General features: G+C 39.5%; 1 protein-coding gene and 1 pseudogene across 1 annotated transcript in view; both read left to right on the top strand.

Annotated features, from left to right (window-relative positions):
- Homer2 (homer scaffold protein 2) overlaps positions 1-27,987 on the top strand; it is a 134,216-nt gene that overhangs the window by 10,288 nt on the left and 95,941 nt on the right. The window lies entirely within an intron of this gene.
- Positions 2,834-8,118, top strand: LOC107148333 (annotated as a pseudogene).

Raw genomic sequence — 27,987 nt, forward strand, 5'->3', positions numbered from 1 at the left:
AACAACAAGTGCTGGCGAGGATGTGGGGAAAAGTGTACACTTGTACATTGCTGATGGGACTGCAAATTGGTGCAGCCAATTTGGAAAGCAGTATGGAGATTTCTTGGAAAGCTGGGAATGGAACCACCATTTGACCCAGCTATTCCCCTTCTTGGTCTATTCCCTAAAGACCTAAAAAGAGCATGCTATAGAAGTTATATCTTTATCTTTCCAAATTGAAACTTTGTATCCATTAAGCAATAACTTCCCATTTCCCACACCTAGTCCTTAGCAATCCCCATTCTACTTTCTGAATTTGGTTACTCTAGGTACTTCAAGTAAGTGGAATCACATATTATTTTTCTTTTTGTGATTGGCTTTTTTCACTTAATTCTCAAGGTTCATTCACATTGTAGCATTATATCAGAATTTGCTTGCTAGTTTTTAGGGATGGTACACTGTATTCTTATACCGTGTTATATTATATATTCTTATACCCTTTCATCCATTGATAAGACACTTAAGTGGCTTCTACCTTTTGGCTATTATTAATTCTATAAATATAGATGTGCAATGTTCTGAATCCCTGTTTTCAGTTTGTTGGGTATATGCCTACAAATGGAATTGCTGTATCAAGTGAAAAATCTGTTATTAATTTTTTGGATGAACTTCTATAGTGCTTTGTGCAGTAGCTGTGCCATTTTACATTCCCATGAGCAGGGCACAATTAACATAATTTACATCTTTGCTTGACCCAGTGATCTGGAGGCAGAACAAACCAGCACAAGGTGTTGGAGAATTCTAGCATCAAAAAGAGCCTTCCCGGGGCTGTGGCTGTGGCTTAGCGTAGCATACTTGCCTGACATGTGTGAGGCACTGGGTTTGATTCTCAGCACCGCATATAAATAAATAAAAAAATAAGAAAGGTCTATCAATAACTAATATATATATATATATTAATAATATATATAAATTATATATATATTTGGTACTAGGGATTCAACCCAGGGGCACTTCTTAACCACATCCTCTTCCCCTTTTTGTGTTTTATTTAGTGACAGGGTCTCACTGAATTGCTTAGGGCCTCACTAAGTTGCTGAGGCTGGCTTTGAACTCGAGATCCTCCTGTCTCAGACTCTTGAGCCACTGGGATTACAGGTATATGCCACTGCACCTGGAAAATAACTACTCTTAAAAAAATATTCTTAAATTTTTAACTTTTTGTATTTTTATTAGGCAGAAGTCTTGGATAATCCACTCAAGGAAGATCAGTAGTCCAACTTAATAAGCCTATCCTTTGTATATACTGATGGAAACACTGATGGCACCTATTGAGTCCTTATTTCTGGACCAGACCACACTGATTTGAAAAGTGCAACAAGAGAACCCTGGATAAATATGTGCAGGTGGCTCTAGTAGAGCTGCTGGGGACCCATTTTGCTTTTAAGGATGCAACAAGGCAAAAAAATAGACATAAATAACCTTTTTGGGGGGGTACTGAGGGTTGAACCCAGGGACATCCCCACCTCTCTATATTTTTCATTTTTAGACAAGGTCTTGCTGAGTTCCTTAGGGCCTCACTAAGTTGCTGAAACTGACCTCCAACTCCCAAGTTGCTGAGATTACAGGTGAGTGCCTGTTATACCTGGCTCACTAAACATTTTATAGATGATAACACTGAAAGTCAAGAAGTTATATAATTTATCCAAAGGCATAGTTGGTAAAAAAGCACAGCAGGATTTGGATCAAGTCTGTTACTTTGAAAAGCCTTGTATTCTCAATGCAACACTCTTTCTTTTCCAATTCCAAATCTTTTTTTTTTCGTTTCTTTCTTTCTTTCTTTCTTTTTTTTTTTTTTGATACCAGGGATTGAAATCAGGAGTGCTTAATCACTGAGTCATATCCCCAGACCTTTAATTTTTTTATTTTTTATTTTGAGACAGGGTCTTGCTAAGTTGCTTAGGACTTCAGTAGTTGCTAAAGATGCCCTCAAAGTTGCAGTCCTCCTGCCTCAGCCTCCCAAGGTGCTGGGAATTCAGGTACTTGCCATGGTGCCCAGCTCTATCCCCAAACATCTTAAGCCACATTAGACAACTTGTTATTCCATATACCTACTGATATGTATCTTAATGTCCCTTGCTTTTGTTATACTTTCAACTTACAAAGCCCCTTCTCCCATCTATGTTGACATTCTGCTCAGATGCAAAGCTCCCCCTTAACACACGAAGTTTCTGATTTCCTCCTGATATAGTCAAATACTCTCTCTCTCTGTGCCTCCAATATAATATTTATGTCTCCTTAGGGTTCTCAGTTGCAAACATAAGAATCCAATCTAGGTGGTGAAAATAGGAAGTGATTTATTAAAGAATATGGGATAGCTCAGAATCTTGGGGAAATGACTGGCTTAGAGCCTATGTGGTCAGGAATATCCAAACACAAATTCACACCTGAGACTACATCAATAGAGCCTCTATTGTTGCTGCTCACAGTCTAGACTCTCGCACTGCACAGTTGATGTGGAGTTCTGTGGGGCAGGAACTCTGCCCCTATAGCCTCCCTGCCAAAACCTGAATTTCACAAACTTTCGTCACATTGCTCACCTTAAAAAAAAAAAAAAAAAATCTCTGAAAGGCTGCATCTCATAGGCAGAACCCAAGTCATAATACAGTTCCTAGCTAAATGGAAGGCTGAGTGATCTTCTGGTCTTCCTTGGAGAGGCAGAATTCATAAGGTGTCAAATTTTCCAAACAAAAAGGGTATTCAAAGGTGCATAGCACCTTTCTTTCACCAGGCATCCTCATGAGAGTGACATCATCTTTAAACCCTGCAGGAAAATCCCTAACAAATCACAGAGATGCCCAGGGAAAGCAGGGTGACTTAGAAGTTCTATTACTTAATATCATCCCCCCCAAATTTTTTTTTTTGGTACTGGGGATTGAATCAGGGGTGCTATAGCACTAAACTATAGCTCCTGTTCTTTTATTTTTATTTTGAGACAGGGTCTTGCTAAGTTGCTAAAGCCACCCTTGAACTTGTGATCGTCTTGCCTTAGCCTCCCAAACATTTGGATGATTATCCCAAACTCTTTAATGTAGGCTCCAAGAAGATGCAGCAGTTCCATATGTCCCTCTGAGGGAAGGCTGTGGTGCTGATAGGCAAGAACACTATGATGTGTGAGGCCATCCCAGGTCATCTGGGAAACAACCCAGTTCTGGAGAAACTGTTGCCTCACATTCATGGGAATGTGGGATTTCTGTTCACCAATGAACAGAAATTTGGATTTGGGTCAAGATCACTGAGAACAGGGACATGCTGCTGTCCAGTAAGGTACCAGCTGCCACTGGTGCTGGTGCCATTGCTGTATGTGAAGTCATTGTGCCATCCCAGAACATTGTTCTATTGGCACAAGAAGACCTCATCCTTCTAGGCTTTAGGCATCACCACTAAAATCTCCAGGGGCATTATTTGATATACTAAATGGGAGCCAGTGAAGCCACACTGCTGAACATGCTGAACCTCTCACCCTTCTCCTTTGGGTTGCTCACTCAGCAGGTGTTGGGCAACAGCAGCACCTACAACCCTGAAGTGCTTGACATCACATAGGAAACTGCATTCTCGCTTCCCCTCCCCTTGTACAAATGTACTGACCATCCTCCACAGGTCCAGGCATTTAGATGAAACTCAGATGAATAGATTACTAAACAAAAAAATTAAAATTACAGACTTCCAGCTGGGAATGATGGCACATGCCTGTAATCCCAACAATTCGGGAGGCTAAGACAGTGTGATTGCTAGTTTAAGGCCAGCCTCAGCAATTTAGTGAGAGCCTCATTAATTTAGTGAGACATTGCCTAAAAATAAAAATGGAGGAGGGGCCTAGGGATGTAGCTCAGTGGTAAAGCTCCCCTGAGTTCAATCCCCAGGCCTCATCTCCTCACAAAATTATAGTCTCACTTTTTCTGATCTGGAAAAATATTGTCTTTCCCTGCCTGGTTTATATCTTCAACAAAATGGGAATAATTATCTTTGCTACCTCTCCCTCATAAAGTTATTGTGAGAATTACTGCAATATATTCAAAGTGCTTTAGGCTAAAGTAAAGAAAGATTATGTGTGAATGCTAATAATAATTAGAATTATTGGGCTAGGGATCAATAGGCTCAATGGCGGAGCACTTGCCTAGCATGTACAAGGCCTGGGGTTCAATCCTTACTTTTTAAGAAAACATTTCAAATTTTGAGGCATTGGTTTAGAATCACACTCATGCTCCTGCGCCTTTAATTACATGAGTTGTTTTGATCAGAAGTTCCAAAATTCTACTTCAGTTCACCTCAGTGTCATCCTCCCACATAAAGAGTTCTTTGTGTAGGGGACTTTTACAGGAGAGGGCAAGAAGGGAACATGCAAGTTTTGTTTGTTACCTGAGGATTATTTTTACTACAGAAGTCGATGATAATCATTGAAAAAAATCACAAAGAAAGCAAAGATTAAAAAATGTCAGAGGAGAGGGGCTGGGATTATGGTTCAGCCGTGGAGTGCTCACCTAGCATGTGCAGGGCCCTGGGTTCAGTCCTCAGCACCACATAAAAAAAAATAAATAAATAAAATAAAGGTATTGTGTCCAACTACAACTAAAAAATAAATATTAAAAATAAATAATAAAAAAAATTAGAAATGTCAGAGGAGAAAAAGCTGTGAAGTGGGCTTAATGGGATGGACCAGGGAATTTTCCAATTCTTAAATCTGTGATTATAATATGAAGATATTGCCTTTTATTTTTCCTGATGTTTTTTTATTTAGTGGTACAAACTGTTTTCTAAATGGAAGTGAACTCATCTCATGATGCATAATATCTGTCTGTGCAAACAGCCCAAGAATCTTGTCTAGAGCTTACTGAACCATCTTTCCCCCATACCACCATATTCTGTCCTATTGGTAATTTTCCAGAATCTTTTTCAGTGAAGTGATAAAACCATAGTTTGGTAGAAGCATTTTCTAAGCATTCAAAAGTACACAAGTAAACCAGAATCCTCATCAGAGAGTGAACTTTTGCCATCTCCCCATTTTAAAAGGCAAGTCTCTGGGTCTCCATCCAAAGGTCTTGGTAAGCTTACTGGTAACAGGTAGCTTGTTCCTCCTTTGTGTGAAGCCAGCACTGACTATCAATCTTTTAGAAAGAAGATATAGGAAGCCCCATCTTAAAACAGATGTAAAAACATACAAGCATCTTCAGTATAAATATGTACAGGGAATAGAAGGAGCACCTACAAATTGAGTCAAAATCTTGACTCCCTGTGGATTATCAGGCAAGTCACTACTTCCCTGGGCCTTAGTTTTCTCATTTTCTCATAGTTCAAGTTTCTTTAGTTTCAAACAAAACTGATACCTTGCCTTCAATCCTGTGCACTCCTTTATCTCCTTTCCCCAATGGAGGGAGTCTTTTTACAAAGAATACACCATGCCTTTAGTTTACACTTCTCTACCTTTTCTGCTCACTGCCGTCAGGTTTCTGTCCACTGAAACCAGTCTGGCAAAGTTCATTAGGGAAAAATTTACCTAGGGCCAAGTTCAAGACTCAGTTTATTTCATATCTGTGCAGCATTTGACACTGTATTTCCCTTCCTCCTTTAAACCCTCTTCTCATGATTTTAGTTTCTCATGATTCTCATCTGTCTGGGGTCACTGTTTATTATTTTTGTGTTATGATGTAATCTTACTCTTTCATGTGGTGGTCAGCCAGGTATAGCCAAGAGATGAGGTATAGAAATGGCTGAGGAAATCAAAGTTTATGATACAGATGCTAGTGACAAGAGGCACAGAACCCACATAGGACCACAGGGAAAGATGCCAGGGTGGTCAGAAGGCAGAAGACAGCAGCAAGAGCAAGGGGAAAGCATTAAGCCAGAGTGTTTCTTAGAGTTTCTTAGGGAAAGGCAAGGCAGGAACTGATAATTAGTTTAAGATTGGACTGGCTAGATTGGATCCTTTCAGAGTGCTCTAAACTGCAGGCATGGTCCCTGGTTGCCTAGTACCTGGGATGATTGAGTCAGAAGAATATTGTTCCCAGGGGCAGAGGGGCCAGATGGAGGAGATATGGCTTTAGATACTCCTGACTTATCCTTTTTTCAAATCTCTAAGAATTGGCTAGCCCAAATCAGAAAAGTTTTTTAAGATGTCAAAACATAATATACAGGGCTGCGTTGTGGCTCAGTGGTGGAATGCTTGCCTAGCATGCATGAGGCACTGGGTTCGATCCTCAGCACCACATAAAAATAAAATAATGTGTTCACCTAAAACTAAAATATAAACATTTAAAAATAAACAAAATATAAAGAAAATTAACTACAAACACATATACAGAATATACTTCTCTATTGCTATGTCATTGGCTGACACCTCACTTCTCGCTTGCCCTGTAAATATTGGTATTTCCATAACCCTGGTTGTATTTTCCTCATATTGCCTGTGCAGTTTGTCCCTTTATGGCTTCAGCTTCTGTCTCTGTGCTGATGACTCAACAATGGATATCTCCACCCTTCTATCACATTTGAGTTCTAGACTCATAAGTACTCCTGTTTGCTAGGAATTTCTGTCTGGATGTTCAACAGCCATCTTCAGTATATATCTAAATGTGTATTCTTCTTTCTTCTTGAATCTGTTTATCTGCCTCTATTTCCATTTTCAAAGAATACTTCCTCTTAGTTACCCATGCCAGAATCCTGGCAGACATTCTGGAATTCTTTCTGTCTTACCAAACATATCCAGTCCCTCCTCAAGGCCTGTGTGCTCAGCTCCTTATCATCTCTTCTGTCTACTTTTTTTTCCTTTGTGTCACTCTCTTAGTTCTGATCCTCATCACTTCTCACAAAGAAGATAGTTATAGCCTATAACTGGTCCCTGTATTCAGCCTTGTACCCCTCCAGACCCTTCTTCATCCCACTAGTAGAGTATTCTCACTTTATTATGATGAAACATACAAAGAATTAATGATAATATAACCATTTAATGTGTAAAACTACCAGTCAGTTCAGAGGATTCTTTCTAAAAAACAAACTATATCGAGATTCATCTTTTCAGTAATTTTTAATTTCTTCCAGGATACAGTTTAATCTCCTTAGTGTAGACTATGCAGCCCATCAGGATTTGTTGTAGGCCTGGGGTGTTAGTTCAGTGGTATAATGCTTGCCTAGCTTGCTCAAGGCCCTCGGTTTGGTCCCTACCACTACCAAAATGAAATAAGCAAACAAAACGATTTAGCACTGATCTGGCTGTTCAGTATTACTTCCTGCCTCTCTCCTTATATGAACTTAATGTACATCCATATCAAACTATGTGGAGGTCTTAGAAGGCTTAGGGGTGTGTTGTGTACATGCTGTTCCTTTACTGTGCAGTGCCCTTTCCACACCAGTCTACCTGGTAGACCTTAGCCTATTATGTCATCTTCAAGTGGTCTTCCATAATATACTCCTACTCGCCCCCACCTCCAGGTAGAAAATGATTGTTCTGTTGTTCACATATATAATCATGCTTTATCACAATGAATTGTCATTTGCTTATATCCACCTTAACTATAAACTCCCTTGAGGGAAAAGTTATATCTTTCACATCTTTAGCAATTAGCATAGAATTTGGCAACCTAATATATAGTTGGTACTCAGTTAATGTTCATTGATCTAGCCCTTCCTTTCCAGTTTCATATTGACAAGATATTATATGTAAAGATTATATATATCTCTATCTATCTATCTATCTATCTATAAAATCTTTTCCAACTTTATTCCTCTCCCCTCATTAATAACCCAATTATATATAAAGACTCATTTTACCTCCTGTGCATAATACATTTATTCCCTGGAAACCTATTTATCAGCTAGGTACATACATTACTTCATTGAATGTTTTGATATCCATCTTCCCTTCTAGAATATAAGTGCCAGAAGTCCAGGAACCATGTATGATGGATGTCTCTACATCTCAAGCCCCTAGCACTGGTGTCAACACACGTGAAACCATGAAGAAATGTTTGTGAGCAAATGAAGCAAGGGCTTAGAATTGCAGATTTCTAACCCAACCCCCAAAACTGTATTATTTGAGGTGCCAAAAAGTGTGACAAAACTGAAAAGTTCTTTCTGAGCAGATGGTCAGAACAGTTAAAGCACCAATTCAAATAGCTGGCAAATATAAAGGTAAACATTTAAGAAAGTGAGAAGGAAGGTGAATCCTCCAGAAGGATTGGCAAAACTGTGTATCCAAGATGCAGACAATCTGAGCAACTTTTCTGATTTCACTGAGGCTCAATTTTTTTGATTTCTGAAATGAGATAATAACCCTATACTATAGCTTAGATTATAATCATTAACAAATGTTAGTTCCTCATTGTTACCAAAGCAAAATAAAACACTCCCCAACTTGACTGATTTGAATGAGGAGAGGTTCTGATGCATAGTCCCGTGAAAAGAGCCATGTCACAATCTGAACACTACTCCCACTGTTGTTGAGCATTTCCTACATTCTTGGCACTGGGAACATTTTTGTATTATCTCCTTTTATCCTCCCAACAACCCACCTAAATAGGATTAGAGATGATAAGCAGCTTGCCCAAAGTCATACAAGCAAAGCAGGAGAAATGGAATTTGATTATAACTCCCTTTCCAAAGCCTGTGCACCACCCATAAGAAGGGATATTAAGGTACTTACAGAACAATATATTTGAGTTGTAGTTCAGAGAAATAGGAGCTGTATATCAAGTTAGTACAGATTTCTCTGTGGTAAGAGATTAGAATGCAGATATTCTATGGCATTGATTGAAGTAAGATCCATTTGCTTTCACATTAGACACTACTTGACTTGGACTCAGTTCCTGATTACTTTCAAGAGACATAAATGAGACAAAGAGGCAGGAGGCTCCCTGTTGCCTGCCTTTTTTTATACCTAATGAGGTGTACCCAAAGTTTGATGTGTCTTGACAGCTCACACAGAGTGAGATGCCCTTGAGGTCCAAAGCATATACAGCTGTTAATTCACTGCTTTGGTCATGGAAATAACTTGTACTTCCATGTAAACTTATCATTCAGGAGCCCACCTTACCCAAGGCTAAAATCTAAATCTTAGGCCTTGAACTTTACGCTGTGCCAGCTCTTGAGGTAATCTCCATTTCCCTGCCCCATGAATGCTGGGCCTAAGAATTTTCCATTTATATCTACATGGGAGCTTTCCATGGTCAGGCCTGGCCATGGCCTCATACAGGCACAGAGACTTAAAATTGTAATATATTGTACAAATTGAAGAATGAAATTCATATTGTTAGCTAGAGGACTATCCCACCCTCAGGTAATGGTGCAGGAGTTCCTGGATAGTTAGTGCCATTTTTTTTTAATAGCTCTGTTGGGTATGCTTGTACACACCTGTAATTCCAGCGACTTGAGAGGGTGAGTCAGGTGGATTGCAAGTTCAAGGCCAGCCTCAGCAATTTAGTGAGACCCTAAGCAACTTAGTGAGAGCCTGTCTCAAAATAAAAAATTGATAGAAAGCAGATCCATGATTGCCTAGGGTTATGGTAGGAAAGGGATTGACTACAAATGAGCATGAAGGATCCTCTTGGAGTAATGGAAATATTCTAAAACTGGATAGTGATGATGGTTATACAACCCCATAAGTTTACTAAAAATCATGAATTATATACTTACAGTGGGTGAGTTTTATAGTATATAAATTATGCCATAGAGAGAGGATGAGAAGATAGTGGTGGGAGACAAAAGGAGGGTAAGGATCAGAAAGGAAAGGGATTCTGGATCAAACTCTTATATCTGAGCTTGAAGGACTATTGAGTGAAACCCTAGGATAACTGGCCACAGGGCACAGAAGAGAGGATTTGGCCTAGAAAACCTCAAGGGCAGGAATTAATAATTAAAGTCTTAGTGTCCACAAATCTAACTTTGAGTAGTCTGCCTCCCGATGTATCCCTTGGAAAAATGACAATCATAATATCAATAATGGCAGAAATTTCAGTTTACTCCCTTACCCCCATATCAATTTTCTGTTTCTTTCATGAGAAAGGGTTTTAAGGCACTGGTCCAAAACTGAAGGGATTTTAGCAGAGTCAGAGATTAATAGCAAGAGCTATAGTTTCTTGCTTCCAGGAATACTCTAAAATCTACTTGAATTTCTAAATACCTTCTCACAGTAAAAGTTGTTGCATCCAAATATCAATGTCAGAGTGAGGCTAGTTAACCAATCAGGCTGGGGACCTTCAGAGCTATAATTACTTTTTTGAAAATGGTGTCAACATTAAAAAATAGTTATACCCTTAGTGGCTGTGCTTCCCCAACAGTTCTATTCTGTCTATTTATGACCCTCCCACTTCAGAATTCTTGAGAAAGGATAGGAGTCACTAGTTCAAAATGTCCCAGTGTCCTTTGGAAGGTTAAGACTGCAGGAAGGAGCACATAGGATGCTTCTATACTTCCCTCAAATGATTTTAACTACCTGAACCTGTGACATGATCCAATCCCAGACCACAGCTTAAAATGTCCAGAAAGCCAGAGTTTTACATTATCGAGAACTGATTTTCAGTAAACCAGATGCCAGCTTATTAATTTAAATGAGAGATACACCTTCCCTTTGCATGGTCGGCTTCCAATCTATGGTCCTCAGGGGGCGCTGTTCCTCCTGTTTGTATATTCAGTTACCACTAGTGGTGGGAAGAGGGGAGGGCCTGGACTCTCTACCTCTGTGTCCCTAGCACAAGCTCTGGAACACAGTTGGTATTTGCCAAATGAAATTGAATTTTGTGAGGGATAAAACTGGTTCACCTTGGGCCATTGAGCTAGAGATTTTTTTTTTTACCCACAGATTAGCTTGGTTAAAGGCAGTTTCTGAGCTGCCTGGCAAGATTGGTGAAGAGGTCATTTGTTTGAATTTCTTTTCTTATACAGCTGACTGCATTCTGTAAAAAAATTATCTCAGAGAATTTACCTAGCAAGATGTCACTACAGTCCATTTCTGTGTGTTCTCATTTCTTTTACATTTTAAATAAATACTATAAAGTTTCCACTATGTCACAGGTAATAATAGCACACTCAACTATAGACTGTCCGATGCCTGTCCCTGAAATAGAGTCTCCAGTAGAAAGAACAACAGTGCTGTCATTTACAGAGTTGTATAAGAAACAAGAATTGGAACTGAAGATAAAAAAAGAAGTATGAGTCAGTAGAGTCCAATTTAGCTTTGAAGGTAGCAGGAGGCACAGTATTAGGTCCATTTTCAGTGAAAATTATATCGTTTGAGAAGGAAGTGTCCTGTCCATTTGTCAAAGCCCTGGTGATAAGGGATCTCTTCTTTGGCCACCAAACATAGACCTTCCCTTTTCTCCAGCCTCTCATATTATCTGCAGATTAGGTACTACAGTATTCCTCCAGGCCCTCCTGCCAGCTCTGTCCTCCCCTTGCTTCAGGCAGGAAGAATTTCAAGTCTGAGATTGGGAAGCCTTGTGATTGCCATGACACTACTCTTTCTGAGGTCAGGATGCCCAGGACTCTACTGTTGTCCTCTTTTCCTTCTACATGTTCTCCATGTCAAATTGTGTCTATCCCTAGAACTTCAATGACCTTGCCCCTCAGACATAGTGGTTAAGCATCCATATATTTCATATGACAATCCTGTCCTACCCCCATCAGGCATCTTAGTCCCTTTTTATTCTGCTCCCATGTTCAGTTCTACACATATTTATTGCTTGTGTTTGTCAGGCATCTTTGGTAAGTGTTGAGGATACGACTCTATTCTATTTAGTGAATATCCCTCTATTTAATTTGCAGGGCTTTTTCTTTTCATTATTCAGTAACTGTTGGAATCCCTGAAGTCTTAACTGTCAACTGCTATTCTTCTCTTTCTATCCCTGCATCCCCTCTAAACTTACTCATTACTGTGGTTTCAATTTAATATAGATAATTTTCAAATATTTTCAAATAAACATATCTGGCTGTGTCTTACCTGTCTCATTCACTGCATGCTCTTTAAAGTTTCTTTATCTCCTTTAAGCAAACATTTATCATGGCTTTAGTTCCCAGATCTCTAAAATGGGAAGTGAATGGGGAGAACATTTGGTAAGTTACTTTGTATCCATGCAATAGTTTTAAGCAGCTACTTAAAATGCTTGCAAACAACTATAGATAATTTTTTGCTTCTCTATGCACTTTATGAATTTCCTCACTGAGAATTTCTTTCTTTTCTAATCTGGAAAAAAGTAAAAGGAGAAACAAGTGACATGATCAATTATGTCTTTTTGAGGAAAAGGTAGAAGAGAAGCAGCAATTTGCTGTCACCTTTGTTAATATACTCTAGCCAACCTCCTAAGATTTCTTAGACCCTTTAATTTTATTATTTTAATTTTTAGGTGCTGTGAATCTGGAGAAGTGGAGTAGGACAGAGATGTTTTATGCCATACTTTTTTGTATGCCTTTTGAATTTCAAACTCTGTGAGTGTTTTAGTAATAAAAATAAAAATTTGGGATGGGGTTATGGCTCAGCGGTAGAGTTTCTGGAGTGAGGAAAAACAGGCTGTTTCAGAAATTGTGTTTTTATTAAAACAAAATGTTACTGGTTCCAAAGGAAGAAACTTATGAATCTCAAGCCAAATGTAATTCATCAGCCTATATTGCCATAACCCATTCTGACCCTCTGTACTCTGAGTTTGTTGTGGGGAGGAGGTGATTGTGTTTGAGTTGAGCTCCATGCAGGCATACAGCTTGCTGGAGCAATCTGAAAGTCAATGAACCTCCCAGGCTTCATTCAGCTGACTTATATCAGAAGGGCCCCAAGGTAAGATTTCAGCTCTGACAGTTTATAGTTGGGGTCTAGTGTCTCCCTCTGTAAACACTGACCTCAAGTTTGGTTGATATAAGCTCCCCAACTTATTTCCATGTAATGATCCAGCTGGATCCAAAGGTAGGATATGATGTCACCAGCTATCTGTAGCCATTCCTTAATAATACCTGGCCAATAAATACATGACTCTTTTGCTCTAAATTAGGACTATATTTCTTTGTCATTCCCCCACTATAGGGAATTGGCCGGGGGATAGGGCTGCCAGAATGTGGGATCATCCAAGGGCTTTGGCAGCAGAAGTAAGAGGCTGTAGTATAAGGGCCCTCTATGGAGGACATTGGAGAAGGAAGGGACAGGCATACAAAAGCAGAAGGTTGGGCTGGGGTTGTGGCTCAGCGGTAGAGTGCTCGCCTTGCACGTGCGAGACCCTGGGTTTGATCCTCAGCACCACATAAAAATAAACAAGTGAAATAAAGGTGTTGTGTCCACTACAACTAAAAAAAAAAAAAGGCAGAAGGTCCATGAGTCCTGGGGCCCAATGTGTCTGCCAGAGTTTGTAAAAGCAGCACAATGATCTATGCTCCTGGTCTAAGTTTGTACTAAGCCAGGCCTGGAGACTTTATCTTGACAACCCCAGGGAGCTCATCAGCCCCTCCTAGCTAATGGAACACTTCAATTCATTCTTTCCCAAATTTACCTTTCATAAGAATCACTCCAGGCACTTATTAAACATGCAGATTCTTATATCCTATTCCAGAAGTACTGAATCAGTATGTTTAATTGTTGTCTTGAGTGATTCATACAATGAGACAAGTCAGGGAAAACACTGCTTCAGTTGTTCAAGGGATCTTACTCAGTAGTAATGGGCTAAGTTCATTTCTTCACCCATCAATTAATTTTGTAGATTGACTTAGGAGGCCACTTGTCACATTGCAGAAGAGAAGACAAGGAATTCATCTTTGTCTTTTGAGGAGTTTGGAAATCCTAGCCCTTCTGGCCCCAGCTAGAATAAGTTTATAAATGTTTTCTCTCTTTACTATAGCTCAGCCTTTATGCTATTTTAATAAGTAATTTTATAAGAGGTAGTTTGATGAATTGATTCCTATGCCATTTTGGTGCCTTTTATATTAAACATTTTGCTGCTCTAATTAGCCAAGACTATTTATGATGCACTGCTATTGTTTGGATATGGTTTGACTATGTCCCCAGAAAGTTCACTTGCTGGAAGCTTGGTCCCCAGTGAGGCAGTGTTGAGAGGCTGCTAAACCTTTAAGAGATGGAGCCTAGGGGAAGATAATTAGGTCATGGGGGCTTCCTCTGCAGAAGGGATTAAGGCTGGTCTTGCAGAGTGAGTTAGGTTGTTAGGAATTGAGGCCACATGCCCATAACATGGTGTATGCAAAAAAAGAAAGAGAAAGAGAGCCATTCCTTAATAATACCTATATTCTTAGTCTCTTCTGCTTGTGGCTGATTCCCCTTTCACTTCTCCACTATCTTGGGGTGCAGTCATGGAGTGCTGCTCCAAGACACTAATGCCATTGTCTTGGACCTACAGTACTATTAGCTATACAAACCTCTTTACTTTATAAAATAAGTGTATTTTGCTATAGCAACAGAAAATGGACTAAAACAAGCATATACTGTGTGCAGACCTAGAAATAAAAAGCAAAGTGTGAGGCTGGGGTAGTAGCTCAGTGATAGAGACTTGCCTCGCATGTGTGAGGCACTGGGTTCAATCCTCAGCACCACATATAAGTAAATAAATAATAAATAAATAAAATAAAAGTCTATCATTCATATATATGGTGTGTGTGTGTGTGTGTGTCTGTGTGTCCCTACTTCCTGAGCATTTTAAAAAATCTGTTTGGGTTTGGGATAATGAAGAAGTTTGGAGATGGATAGTGGTATGGTTTGCATAATAATGTGAATATACTTAATGACACTTTGTACTTAAAAATGATTCAAATTATAAATTTCAATTTTAAAAAGCAATAACTTGCTGGGTGCAGTGGTACACTTCTGTAATTACAGTGATTCAGGAGGCTGATCAGAAAGATTGCAAGTTCAGAGCCAGGCTCAGCAACTTGTGAGGCCCTAAGCAATTCAGTGAGACCTTGTCTCAAAATAAAAAAATTTAAGGGCTGAGGGATGTGGCTCAGTGGCTGAGGACCCCTGGGTTCAATCCCTGGTACCAGAGGGGGAAAAAAAAAAAAAGAACTTGTTCACAATACACTATTCCCAAGAAGGACATTTTCAGAGTGATAAATCAGTAAATGTATGAAGCACATGAATTTTGGTGATATATGTAATATAATAAATTCATAAAATATAACTTACAATATATAGATATATCTATATTATATATCTTTAAATTATATTTTACACCTTTTAAATTACTTTATATATTATATCATATATGTGTATATATGACCTTGCACATTCTAGACAAGCACTCTACCACTGAGCTACATCTTCATCCCTTTTTAAAATTTATTTTATTTTGAGATAGAGTCTCACAAAATTTTCTAGCTGACCTTCAGCCTGTGATCCTCCTGCCTCAGCCTCCCAAGTAGCTGGGATTACATGCGCCATAGCCAATTTAAGGTATATTTGAGTAAAATAGATCAAGCAGCTTTTATGATGGTTTTGAAGGAGGTAAGAAATTGGTTTATTGGAGAATTATGCAAATTGAAGAGATGACATGTGCATGAGAATGATAGATAATATGTAATAGAAAGAATATTTATAAAAGAAAGGGTCTATTAAAGATGCAGCCCTCACAGTACTGACCAAGTAGGGTGGAAAAAATGTTTCCTGCATGGATGAGGGGACAAGGAGCCACAGATAAAGTGGTAAAAGGAAAAGTCTCGGTGGGTGGGTGGTGACTGTGATCAACAAGCCTTTTATTTTGTGAGAATAGAGAGGTATTGTCTTGATTCAAAGTGATTTTCTGCCAACTATTCTGGTCTTGCCACTCTGTCATTACAGAAAGGAAATTCCTGAAGCCCCTGAGCTGTAGCTGTTGGAGAGATGATTAAAAATGGCCAACTCCTTGGTGTACTCATTTCTGGGCTACCTGCCAGATCATACTTCTCTGCCCTGCATAGGAGCTAGGGAAGAGCTGGGCCTTGGAGGAGAAGTCAAGGCTTCCTGGGGAGGCTGGCACAGGCAAGGGCTTTGGGTGGCAGCTAGAGCCAAAAGCCCACTGGGTAGCTGTTGTGAAATAGGTAGGTTCCAGGAAAGATGTTACCCACCACAAGGACTCCAGATGAGCTAGGGGACTTCACTTAGATGGATCAGTTGAACATTATTAGAGGCAAAGATTCTAGGAACTAGAACCACTAAGGTCTCCCAGATGGGGCTGGGAAGAGTAGGAGTGGAGCTGTGTGCATGATAAGCTAACCATGCCAGACAAGCCATCTGTGGCTGATATGGCACATAGTAGGCGTTCAGTAAATATTTGCTACATTGAAATGAATGGAAAGCCCACTTGTTTCTGTTTTATAATATTTGTTTTTTGTTTGTTTCTGTATGCTCTTAATTTACTGGTGAAAAATCATTTCATTAAAAAGTTGATATTTGATATAGCTAAAGCAAGCTGAAAAATCCATATCTAGATCCACATCTAGAATAAGATGACTACCAGGATACTAATGGCCACTCTTTTGTCCTCATGGGTTCTCTTTCCTCCTCTGGTGATTCCATCTGTGTCTTTCTCACCCCTACCTGTGTTCATTCAACATGCTCTTTTGGGGTTCAGATACTATCTCACAGAAGGTTTCCTACTCTCCCCTCTAAGCAGGATGTTTACAATATTTAACTGCCTACTGGAAATCTCATCTTGTTTGTTCCTCAGATTCCTGCAACTCAGCATATCCAAATTTTCACCTCTCTGATTGCTACTGCTTCTTTCTCTCCTAGATTGCATATCCGTATCCTTGAGAGATGTTGCCTAGAATCTCTAATTGGAAACCTCAGTGCTACGTATGACTCCATTATTTTCTTACTTCATCCTTGGTCTTGTAGCATCTACCTTACGTGTGACTTTGGAGTCTAGCCTCACCTGTCTAAACTTGATCCATCCCAGCTATTCCAGATATACAAACAATGTCTTTTCTTCTGTCAGTAAGAGGAAAAATGTCCATAGGTCTCCATTCTCTCTCAGAGAGCGTTAACAGGCTTTAAATTAATTCTTTCTTCCCTGTGTTCGCAAGAGGTTCTTCACTTTCTTGGCTTCACAAATTCCTTCAATTTCCTAGTTCTTCTCCAACACCCTAACTCTTAGCCAATGAGCTAGGTTGTGTTCTTTTTTGTTCCCACCAGTTCCCAAACTCCTAGGGTTTGCACCTATAGACACTAGGAGGCTTACTTAGAGCAGTCCTTCCTTTGCTGCACTTTGGAATCACCTGGGGAGTTTAAAGGATTGCTGTTGATGGAGTACCACCAACACCAGTTATTCTCTCTGGAGATAGAGCCCTAGCATTGGTATTTAGCTATTGTGAATGGGGTTGCTATAAACACTGATGTGGATGCATCACTGTAGTATGCTGATTTTAAGTCCTTTGGGTATAAACTTAGGAGTGGATGACTGGGTCAAATGGTGGTTCCATTCCCAGTTTTCTGAGGAATCTCCATACTGCTTTCCATGGTGGTTGCACCAATTTGCAGTCCCACCAGCAATGTATGAGTGTACCTTTTCCCCCACATCCTTGCCAGCATTTATTGTTGCTTGTACTTTTTTTTAGATGTTGATGGATCTCTATTTTTATTCATTTATTTATATGCAGTGCCTCACACATGCTAGGCAAGCACTCTACCAGTGAGCCAAAATCACAGCCCCTGTAGCTTGTATTCTTTTTTTAATTTTTTTATTTATTTTTATTTTTTAGTTGTACACAATACCTTTATTTTGTTTATTTGTTTTTATGTGGTGCTGAGGATCGAACTCAGGGCCTCGAACGTGCTAGGCGAGCGCTCTACCGCTGAGCCACTACACCAGCCCATAGCTTGTATTCTTGATGATTGCACTCTGACTGGAGTGAGATGGAATCTCAGTGTAGAGGTTTTTTTTTTGTTGTTGTTGTCGTTGTTTTTGCATGGGGAGGTACCAGGAATTGAATTCGACCACTGAACCACATCCCCAGCCCTATTTTGTATTTTATTTAGTCCATTTATTGACTCTTGATTTTATTTCTTGTGCTTTAAGAGCAATCAGTGACTTCTAACCTCTCTTCAATGTTGTCAGATTGTCTGATGACTAATGCCTCCCCCAGTAGTTGTAGCTTCCCAGGCTCTCCCACTGGAAATGGTTCTTTTAATGAGACCCAAGTCATTTGTCCCCTTTCTGTAGCATCCCCCAGGCAGAATTAGTATCTGATGAGTTACCTTATATTTTGCTTATTAAGTTGCCAGAAGACTGACTGGGAATAGGTGCTCAGTTAAAATTGAATAAATAGATGAATGCTAGCAAAATCCTTGGGAGAGATAGACAGAGAAAATCTCTGGATGGGAAAGGTAGAGGACTGTAGGAACCAATGAAAACCATTTATAGCTTGTCTTTCTAAGGGCAGATTCTAGCAAGATTGAAAACTAGGGTTTGAGGCTGGTGGCCCCATGTTGATCTGGTGTCATCTTAAAGAGACAGCACATATTCTTCTCTGACCCTAATGTGTCCTTCAGAGAGATCCTCAAGACATGGAAGCCTCTGGATACAGGTTAGCAAAATTTTATGTGCCAGAAAGTGCATGAGTTGTTTACATAGTGGGGAAGATTTAAAAATCCTCAAACTTGGGGCTATGGTTGTGTCTCAGTGGTAGAACACTTGCCTAGCATGTGTGAGGCACTGGGTTTGATTCTCAACACCACATTTAAACAAACGAATAAAATGAAGGTACTTTGTTCACCTATAACTGAAAATATATTTTAAAAAATCTTCAAACCGGTCCTGCTCAATTATTTATTTATTTACTGTGCCAGGGTTTGAACCCAGGGCCATGCACATGCTAGAAAAGTGCTCTAACATTGAGCTACACCCCAGCCCTCTACTTAATTAAAAATTTTGATTATATAAATACCATTATGATCATATTAATCCAGTCACAATAAAATAATGAAAATTTCACCCTAGTTCCATATATCCAATAATAATAATAACAACTGCAGAGTATTGAGAATGTACTGTATCAGGTACCGAGCTAAACACTTTACAGGTATTAGTTTATCACTCTACCTAAAGGTCCAACAAAGTTTCCCTACTTTGTAGATGAGAGAATTGTAGCTCAGAGAGATTAAAAATTTGTCCAAGGAACATAGATAGTCAATGACAGAACCAGGATTTAGTTTAGGTCTGTTAGATTCCAAAGCTCACCTTTTACCCTATATTCCTCCTGTCATCCTGATAAATAAAACTTCATTTTCTATACTTTCAGGCCTTGTACATATGCATTAAGTTTTTATATAATTATACTCATAGAACAGTTATATATAAGATTATTTTATGAAATTTATATTCTAATATGCATCCAATCAATCACCAAGTTCTGTTGATTCTACCCCCCAAATATATCCCTATTCTGTAATCCATCTCTATCTTTATTTTTTATTTTTTGGCTTTTTGACCCTATTGTTTTTTTTAATTTATTCTGATTTGTTAGATATGACAGCAGAATGCATTTCAATTCATATTACACATATAGAGCACAATTTTTCATGTCTCTGGTTTTACACAAAGTAGAGTCACACCATTCATGTATTCATACATGTACATATGGTAATGATGTCCATATCATTCCACCGTCTTTCCTAACCCCATGTCCCCAACCTTCCCCTCCATCCCCTTTGCCCTATCTAAAGTTCCTCCATTCCTCCCATGCTCCCCCACCCCATCCCTATTATGGATCAACATCCTCATATCAGAGAAAACATTCAGTGTTTGGTTTTTTTGGATTGGCTTACTTCACTTCGCCTAATATTCTCCAACTCCATCCATTTACCTGCAAATGCCATGATTTTATTCTCTTTGAAAGCTGAGTAATATTCCATTGTGTATGTATACCACAGTGTCTTTATCCATTCATCTACTGAAGGGCATCTAGGTTGTTTCCACAATTTTTCTATTATGAATTGTGCTGCTATAAACATTGATGTGGCTGTGTCACTATAGTTTGCTGTTTTTAAGTCCTTTGGGTATAAATTAGTGGGATAGCTGGATCAAATGGTAGTTTTATTCCTAGTTTTCCAAGGAATCTTCATACTGCTTTCCAGATTGGCTGCACCAATTTGCAGTCCCAACAGCAATGTATGAGTGTGTCTTTTTCCCCACATCCTCTACAACACTTATTGTTGTTTATATTCTTAATTGCTGCCATTCTGACTGGAGATGAAATCTTAGAGTAGTTTTGATTTTCATTTCTCTGATTGCTAGAGATTTTGAACATTTTTTCATATATTTGTTGCCTGATTGTATATCACCTTCTGAGAAGTGTCTGTTTGGTTCCCTGGCCCATTTATTGATTGGGTATTTGTTATTTTGGTGTTAAGATTTTTGAGTTCTTTATATTTCCTGGAGATTAGTGCTTTTTCGGATGTGCATGTGGTAAAAATTTGCTCCCATTCTTTAGGCTCTCTAGTCACTTCATTGATTGTTTCTTTTTCTGAGAAGAAGCTTTTTAGTTTGAGTCCATTCCATTTATTGATTCTTGATTTTATTTCTTAAGGAAGTCGGGGCCTAATCAGACATGATGGAGATTTGAGTCTACTTTTTCTTCTGTTAGACGCAGGGTTTCTGGTTTAATTCCTAGGTCCTTGATCCACTTTGAGTTGATTTTTGTGCATGGTGAGAGATAGGAGTTTAATTTCATTTTGCTGCATATGGATTCCAGTTTTCCCAGCAGCATTTGTTGAAGAGACTATCTATTTTCCAGTATATGTTTTTGGCAGAGAGAAAATGAAAGCATTCCCTTTAAGAACTGGAACAAGGCAGGGATGCGCTCTTTCACCATTTTTATTTAACATAGTTCTTGAAACTCTAGCAATTAGAGAGATGAAAGAAATTAAAGAGCAATTAGACAGATGAAAGAAATTAAAGGGTCATGGGTAGGAAAAGAAGAACTCAAACCATGTTGGCGACATGATTCTGTAACTAGAGGATTCAAAAAACTTCACCAGAAAACTTCTAGAACTAATAAATGAATTCAGGATATAAAATCAACACACATAGATCAAAGGCATTTCTATACATCAGTGACGAATCCTCTGAAAGAGAAACTAGGAAAACCACCCTGTTTCCAATAGCCTCAAAAACCAAACCAAAACAAACAAACAAATAAAAAAAAAAAAAAACTTGGGAATCAACTTAATGAAAGAGGTGAAAGACCTCTACAATGAAAACTACAGAACACTAAAGAAAGAAATTAAAGAAGACCTTAGAAGATGGAAAGATCTCCCTTGTTCTTGGATAGGCAGAATTAATATTGTCAAAATGACCATACTCCCAAAAGCACTGTACAGAGTTAATGCAATCCCAATGAAAATCCCAGTGACATTCCTCATAGAAATAGAAAAAGCAATCATGAAATTCATCTGGAAAAATAAGAGACCCAGAATAGCCAAAGCAGTCCTTAGCAAGAAGTGTGAAACAGGTGGCATCACTACACTAGACCTTAAACTATGCTACAGAGCAATAGTAACAAAAATGGCATGGTACTGACACCAAAATACACTTGTAGACCACTGGTATAGAATAGAGGACACAGAGACAAACCCACATAAATATAGTTTTCTCACGTTAGAAAAGGTGCCAAAAGCATATATTGGAGAACAGATAGCCTTTACTCTTATTTTTTTTTTTTTTCTGACTTACTGCAGGGCCTCTTAACTGGTCTCCATGTGATTACTCGTTTCCTCTTCTTATCCCTTCTCCTCCCAAGAACCAGAGTGATCTTTAAAAATGTAAACCAGATCATGGCATTCCCCAACTCATCAGTGGGTTGTCATTTTATTTTGATAAATTCCAGATCTTTAATCCAGCTTAAGGGCCCTGCATATCTTCTTGCCTCATCTCATGCTTTGCTCAGCTCTCTCCATACTAACCACACTGGCCTTCTTCCAGTACTTCAAAACTACCCAGAGCCTTTGTAGTTTTCTCTGCCTGGGACCTCTTCTCCATGCCATGTTTGCCTAATGCCTTTGTTTTCAGACCTCTTAAACATTTCCTCCAAGGGGCCATTCTTGACCATGCTTCTCAGTCTAAATTAAGTCCCTTTATTCACACAGATCATAATTTATAATTGTGTAATTGTGTGGTTATTTGAGTAATATATTTCATGCAACCTTATAATTCCATGAAAATAGGACTGTAGTTCTTTCCATTTATTTATCTATTTATTTATTTGTTTATTTTGCTGAGCACTTTATTCCTTGTATTCAGTATGATGTCAAGTACTGGTTACATAGTAAATGTCAGTATTTGTTGAAATAATAAGCATTTTCTATCTTCACAAATATAAACTAATAATTATATAATACTAAAAATTATCCATTGGCTAGGGCTGGGGATGTGGCTCAAGCAGTAGCGTGCTCACCTGGCATGCGCGGGGCGCTGGGTTCGATCCTCAGCACCACATAAAAATAAAATAAAGATGTGTCCACTGAAAACTAAAAAATAAATATTAAAAAAATTATCCATTGGCTATAATAAGACATTTCTTTCATATGCAATTGAGAGAATTGAAATTTTATTGTTAGAAGAAAAAAATCAAATCCTTGCATCAATAATACCAAAAACCTAAGCTCACTACTAATAGATAATACTACACATGTCTGTGGTAAGCCTAACTTTTTTGTTGAAAGAAAAAATATATAGATTATAGGTTTTAAAATCAATTTATTAGGTTGTGAGCAGCACTGCTTTTAAAAATGGAAAATGTCTGAATGCACTGTAGGTGAGAGGATAAGAATTATTTGGTATAACTTCTGTTTCCCTTTCATGTAGATAAAACTATAGATAGAGAGTTAAGTATGTACTGAGTTGTAGTATAAAATATATTTCTTTTTTTTAAAATCCTGTTCACATTCTTTTTTTTTAATCTTTAATTTGTTTATTTATTTTTATGTGGTGCTGAGGATCAAACCCAGGGCCTCGCACATGCTAGGTGATCTCTACTGCTAAGCCCCAGCCCCAGCCCATAAAATATATTTCTTACTGGGTTGCATTTTTAAAAAATTGAAAATATTGATTTCAATGCTCCCTTTGGACCTGTGCAAACACTTATAGTCTCAGGTTTCACCTAATAAATTACGTGTTCCATGTTTTACATGCTCTCCTTTCTGACATTGCTGATGACTACATATATGAAAGATTCAGAATACAGGATGTTCCTAAGGCTATTTTATTTTCCTTTTTATTTATTTATTTTTTTTGAGACAGGATCTCACTAAGTTGCTTAGGGCCTCAATAAATTGCTGAGGCTGGCTTTGAACTTGTGATCTTCCTGCCTGAGCCTTCTGAGTTGCTGGGATTTCAGGCGCGTGTCACTGTGCCTGGCTTCTTTATTTATTTTTATTTAAAACATTTTTTATAACTTTATTTGTTTATTATTATTTTTTATGTGGTGCTAAGAATTGAACCCAGTGCCTCACTCACATGGGCTAAGCAAGTGCTTTACCACTGAGCCACAACCCCAACCCATTATCTTTCTTAATAAATATTTTGTTTTGGGCTAATTTTAGATTTAGCGAAAAGTTGCAAAGATAGTATAGACAGTTACCATATTCCCCTCACCCAGCTTCCCCTATAACCTTTCACATTACCATTAAACTTTCTCGTCCTAGGGACTCAACACCATTACATTACTATTAACTAAGCTTCAGACTTTATCTGGATTCATCAGTTTTTCTTTCTGTTCCAGGACCTAATCCAAGATGCTACATTGCATTTAGTTGTCATGTTCCTTGGTCTCCTCTGTTCCTTGGTCCCCTCTGGCAGTTCCTCAATCTTTTCTTGTTTTGATGACCTTGACAGTTTTGAGGAGTATTGGTCAGGTATTTCATAGAATGTCTCTCAATTTGGGTGTGCCTGTGTATTTCTCATGATTATACTGAGGTTGTGGGTTTGGAGAAAAAAATACTACACATCCTGTTGGGGGAGATATATGGTGTAAAATGACATGACTAGGGATGCTGACCTTGATCACTTGGTCAGGGTAGTGTCTGCCAGGTTTTTCTACTGTAATGATGTATTTCCCCTTTTTCATAATCTATTCTTTGGAGTCAATTCACTAAGAGCAGCTTATTCTCAAATGAAGACAGGATGAGTGATGGTGGTGGTGGTAGTTTAAACTCTGTTCTTCAAATATTACTTGGAATTCTTCAGTAAGAAAGATTGATCCCTTCTCCACTTATTTACTTATTTGATAATTTGTAGCATTAAGAACTCATGTATACTTTTTTTTAAATATATTTTTTAGTTGTAGATGAACACAATACTTTATTTAATTTATTTATTTTTATATGGTTTTGAGTATTGAACCCAGTGCCTCACACATGCGAGGCAATCATTCTACCACTGAGCTATAATCTCAGCCCTCATGTATACTTATTTTATATTTGGGGTTATAATCTTATATAGTATTATTATTTATTTATTTGTGCTCAAATTGTTCCAGATTTGACCACTGGGAGCTCTTTCAGTTGGTTCAGTTGGTTCCCATGTCCCTTTGACATGTCCCTTTCTGTAGTTTTTTTTTTCCTTACTTTTGGAATTACAAGATGCTCCATGCCTCAGATCTAGGATCTGAGCCATTTCTCTAGGAGCTAACTTTTGAGAGGCAAGAAACTGGAGATGTAGAATGTTACCCTGTAGACATAGAGGGTGCATAGTGCTTTCCTACCTGGGATGCTTTGGAGAATTAGCGGGCAACAAAAAAGAAGAAGGAGGGCTGGGGATATAGCTCAGTTGGTAGAGTGCTTGTCTTGCATACACAAGGCCCTGGATTTGACCCCCAGCACCAGGAAAAAAAAAATGGAAGAAGAAGGGCACATGTGGGTTGCTCTATTTTCTGATTTTCCTGGCTTGGACATAGGCTCTGGTGAGCAATCTGAGGTTATCTGATCTGTCCCTGTTCGAATGCAGAATTCAGACCTCTGCTGTCCTCAGAGAATGGCAAGCATTCTGAGATCCTGAGCTTGTGCTGGACAAGGTCTGGTCTCCCAGACTTCTAGGGCATTGCTGTCCTACTCATTCCCAAGTATGTCTCTAGTCAAACATCAGTTTGTATTTTTCTAACACTCACTTGTTTCAGATTTGGCTTCTGCCCTATCTTCTCTCTCTCATGCATGTTCACGTAGATGACTTTGCTTCTTTTAGAAAAAGTAGCCCACCCAGGCAGGCATTTCCAGTCTCTCTTCCCCTTTGACAGCAGCTCTTTCCTTCTGCAAAGCTAACTTTTCTATCCAGGCCTGGACCTAATCCTCTCCTGCTTTTTTTCAGGACCATCCCCTCTTTATCACACCTTCAGCCTTGTCCCCTATCACTTGCTTCTCTTGCTTAGCCTAAAAGAACACTGGAGTCCCTTGGCCTACAAAGAATCTCCTTGGCCATCCCTTAGCTTCTGTCAATCCATCAGTCTTCTTCAAAGAATATATCTCATGGATCATCTCCTGTTGACAACTGGGATGAGGGAGACTATGGAGATTGTAGATTTTTCCACAAAAAAAGGGGCAGCTGTATTGGTTTTCATGAAGGGATCTTAATAGGGAAATTAAGTAGTCCTCTCTTGGGAAGGTTCCAAGATGATGAAATAATAATAGTAAGGACTACTCTAGAGGATGAAACTGAGTGCTGAAGCCACCTGGGAAAGCTCTGGAGTGGCACTACTTGACCTGACCTGAAGTTGCCAGGAGAGGAATGGAGGCCACTCCCCACAGAGGCAGCTGCCAGAAGCTGGAGGAAAGGAGAAGCATCCATTTCCAAATGTTATCTGATCTACCCTGTTTCCCCACTCCAAGGTGAGAGGCTTTATCCCAGAGTGACAGCCACTTTAATCACAGAGCATTTAACCTCACATGGGCTCACACCTTTATGATCATTCTGTTTCCCACTGACTGTGTGAAGCAGCCGGAGTGATTCACCACCCCACCTGTTTAGCCTTATTGCCTCTTGCCAAGGCAATGCAACTGGGCCCTCTTCACCAGTAGAGCAAAAGGAAACTCCCATTCTTGAAGGGAAACTCCCATTCTTGAAGGGAAACTCCCAGGGCTTGAAGCACTGCTTGGCCCCTCCACATCAAGATTCATCTTCTGGTACTCTTATCCCACCTGAGCTGGGCTCCTGCTCTTTATTCCCCTTCTGCTGACTTCTCTCTCCTTGACTATGCCAGGGACACTTTCTCCTCAGTCCTAGTTTGTGGAATTCAGCTCATGACAGATAAGCTTCCTCTAGGACCAAGTGCTTATTAATTAACCTCAGCTCTTAACAGATTCACCTGTGCTTATAAACCCTGGCCAAATTCGTGTATATATAGCCTGTATATATCGCTTATTCATTTAACAAATATTTATGGAGGATTATCAGGGACAGTCCTAGGTATGGGGATACATTGACAAGAAAAAAAGACATGGAGCTACAGTTGTAGCTCAGTGGTAGAGTGCTTGCCTAGCATGTGTAAGGTGCTTCATTTGATCCTCATCACCACATAAAAATAAATAAATGAAATAAAGGTATTGTATCCATCTGCAACTAAAAAAGAAAAGAAAAAGAAAAAAGACATGGCTTCATAAGAGTTTGCAAATATGTCTGGAAGATATTAAATCAATAATTCCACAAATAGATAATGCTCCAATAAAGGGGATGAAGAAAAAAAAAGTAAAGAAGCTCACAGTCTCATCCAGGACATTAAGTAAAACTTCTAGAGGAAGGAAGAGTTTAACTGAGATCTGAAGGATGAGTAGGAATTAACTAGGCAAAGGAGTTGGGATGACAGAGATAAGAGAGGAGAAAAATCTTCCCAGACTGAGAGAATAGCATGTGCAAAGGCTGAAAGAATGGCCAGTTGGCTGGAGTGCAAAAAGCAAAGGGAGAATGGGAGGAGAAAAGTCTGGGGAGGCCAGTGGAAGCCCACTGGGCAGACCTTTGTAGGCATGTTCAGTATCTTGGTCTTTATCCCAAGGACAATGGGTGGAAAGCCACTAAAGGATATTAAATAGAAGAGTGACATGATCACATTTGTATCTGAGAAATTACTGGCACAGATTAGGAGAGGATTGGTGCTGTTGTGAGAAGACAGGGGAGGTTAGGAGGTGACAGTTGAGGTCCCAAGAGAGATGAGGGCAGGGATGGGCTGCTGGTCCTGTTCCATTTGCTTGTCCTCTGACATTTTTACCGTGCTCAGATGCCAGGTTCATGTGAGCAGTGTGTTCTCAGCAGAAGATGATCCTGTGGAGGGCCCAGAAGGGGTATGAAGGTTAGGCTAGTCCCAGTGCCAGCCTTTGGTAGGGAATTAGGACCTGAAATATGGAGAGGGGATTAAGAGACTCTTGCTCCTTACCTTATTCTTTTGCCATTCCAAGTTGCTTTGCTCTAAGAGTAAAACCAAGCTTGATGAAGCCTCTTTAAAATCAGTGACCCTCCATGTGGAAGACCCCATCTCATCTTTACCTAGGGAAGAGCCTAAACCACCTGCTTCAGGGTGTAGTATCCTCCCTGCTGTGTTGCCTTCCAGAATTCAATGTGACAGGCACCCTAAAACCACCTAGCTTGGCAGATTAAGTGGACTTTAAGGAGAGGCATGGATGTGCCCTTTTCAGATTCTGGAGCCTGAACACTAATCTTAATTTGTGACCTTGGGCAAATTCCTTCCTCTCCTTGGGCCTTGGTTCTGGTTCTCCCATCTACAAACTAAAGGTAACCTCAAAGTCCCCACCAGCTGCGGGAGGGACTTCAGGCAGGATGCACTCGGCGCTGCGCCAAGCCCCGAGGTGGGTACGGGGTGGGGACACACCAACGTGGGGTCGGCTACGAGAAGGGAGCTGGCGGAGAGGAAAGCAGAGACTGCGCGGCGGTGCCGGGGACATTGCACGCGGTACCGCGACCCCGCCTCTTGGTGGCCCTCGGCCTCGGGGCCACGAGGTTACGTAAGGAGCCGGGCGGGGCGGGCGCCGCCCGATCGCGGCCGCCCAGCTCTCGGCGGCCC

Source organism: Marmota marmota, unplaced genomic scaffold, assembly GCF_001458135.2.
Source record: "Marmota marmota marmota unplaced genomic scaffold, marMar, whole genome shotgun sequence".
Classification (NCBI taxonomy): Eukaryota; Metazoa; Chordata; class Mammalia; order Rodentia; family Sciuridae; genus Marmota; species Marmota marmota.